The sequence below is a fragment of the Apis dorsata genome, unplaced genomic scaffold, assembly GCF_000469605.1.
Source record: "Apis dorsata unplaced genomic scaffold, Apis dorsata 1.3 scaffold_305, whole genome shotgun sequence".
Classification (NCBI taxonomy): domain Eukaryota; kingdom Metazoa; phylum Arthropoda; class Insecta; order Hymenoptera; family Apidae; genus Apis; species Apis dorsata.
The window spans coordinates 338,308-340,557 of NW_006263577.1; the positions used below are offsets into that span (position 1 = coordinate 338,308).

At 37.2% G+C, this 2,250-nt stretch overlaps 1 long non-coding RNA gene across 1 annotated transcript in view; it reads right to left on the minus strand.

Moving 5' to 3' along the window:
* LOC102676922 overlaps positions 1–1,069 on the minus strand; it is a 1,650-nt gene extending 581 nt beyond the window's left edge. Inside the window, exon 1 of the long non-coding RNA XR_422034.2 lies at positions 149–1,069. This is a non-coding gene — a long non-coding RNA (uncharacterized LOC102676922). The remainder of the gene's footprint in view (positions 1–148) is intronic.
* Positions 1,070–2,250: the final 1,181 nt, after the last annotated feature.

Below are 2,250 nucleotides of genomic sequence, written 5' to 3' on the forward strand. Positions count from 1 at the left end.
TATAAAGAAAATGGAAGTTAGATTAGATGACAGATATTGCATACAAGATTGTAGGTTAGGTTATGTTGATCTGGTTTAAATCTCAAATTTTATCGTTTGTACAATTTACTTATGAATGAAATATCTTTTATATCTCAAAAATACATACTTAATTCTTGACAAATCATAAAGTAAAGTATTCTTAATATCAAGTGCTATTTCTTTTTCCAATTGTTTTCACACACGCGTCCCTTTTTATTTCGTAAAACTAAGCGTCATATCGTATTTCAATCGTCTCGAATCCTCCTCTGAAAGAAGAGAATCTTCCAATTGCACGGGAGCCAGCAAGAAACATCCTTGGAATGGATGTCTTACGAACACGTCGTAAAACACAAGTAATTCGCAAAGAGCAATTAGCACAATCAGTCGACTTAATCAGAGATTAAACAGAAGGAAATGGCGCGATGCATGCCGAGAGAGGCGACGCCTAGCGTCGAGAAACGTTCGATTCGACTTGGCTCGTTGATTGGCCATGGAATGAAATTTACGAGATATAACACGCGAGAAGAGCATCGAGCATCGAATCTTCGAGAGCGACATCTATTCGTTTCTGAACGGCGACGACGATGAGTCGACGATGTCAATGATCGAGAAGCGCGAGAAAGAGAGAGATGGACATCGTGTAATGTATTAATGGGATGCGGCGGCAGAGTTACCCAAGTAAGTGTCATTAATCTTTCGCCTAGCGCAAGTAAAGTGTCACGAGTCTGTACAGGTTAGGGCGCGCCGGCTGCATCGACCGGAAGCCGAGACAGACCGACAAAAGTAGTCTCTATCCACTTCCTTTGGATTGAAACTTTTTGCGGATAATTAATGACGGCGCATGAAACAACGCCGCATGCAAAGTTAAGTGCGTATTAAACGTGATGGCGCCACGAGTTCCTCCGGCATGACGTTGCAAAGTGAGTATGGAGCTGACTAAGGAAATGAGCTTTTTGCGGGAATGGGAAGATTTTAAGTCTTGCGACGGAGGAGAAATGGTTATGTACGTGTTGCTTATAGCGATCTGTGACTTGTGCTTAAATATATTTTGATAATTTTGCTAGAAATATTTATTAGTAATTCAGAGAATAAAAATTGGAAAATTCGATATATTCTGTTATAGAAATTGAAGTTTCTCGTGAAACATAAATTATAGTAATAATTTTAATAAAATTCTTCATATTTGTACAACGATCACTACTTCAATATATCATGTACATAAAAACGGCACTTAAATTTTTATACCTAGGTCCAAATAAGCTTCAAGAGATCCCTCTTGAAAAACTCTACAACTTGACGCATAAAATTCTCAAGAATAGTTTCCGCAGCTGGACGTCGATCGTTCGAAATTTTCACTCGTAAAATATAAACGCATCGAACGTGAATAGAGAAATCGAACCAGCTAGAAGTGACGCTATCGAGGAAACTTATGAAACGACAAATAAGAATGACGTTGGACGGTAACGTGCCCGAAGAGATTCTCGATAAAATTAACATCGGCTAGACGACACACACTCGATGTTATTAGGTCGATGCATTTACAATCAGATTCGATACGGTTATCTTTCATTCTTCGAGCTGTGATAGCTCGGATTGATACCGAGGTGAAAGTATGCCGCCATCTGTGGCTTTATTCCTCGAAACAAGTCTGTGGGTTAAATACGAGCACGATCCTGGCGAACTTTCGCCATTTCCTCGATCCTTCGAGATTTAATAAAAGCGGTTAGTTGCCCTGCTCTGTCGCGATCGCTTCATGAACTCGCCTTTTTACTGCTCCTCTGTAAGGATTTTTATGTCACGATTATATAATTTTTTCAGATACACGACAAAACTCGATTCACTTTACATCGAAATTTAATATGCGCTTTCAATTAAGATTTATGATCGATTTTAGAAAAGGAAATAGCAATATGAAACTGAAAAAGTTTACCGTAATAAAATTTATCGGCAAAACCGTGCATTAATCTCATTATTTTCTTCATTAGAAAATAATTTTGCGAAAAAATTTTCAAAACTGTCCTTACTCTCGATATTACTAATAGAAATGCCTTCTTTTCCATATTTTTTTTTCTATTTTTAATGAATTAGATTGAATAGGAAATTCCAACACAAAGGATCTCTCACAAAAATACATAATCACGTCACAATCATTTTCCACATCATTCCAAATTATATATTCAAATCCAACAATTCTTATATCTTTGGTGAATTAGATTCGATTGAATAGGA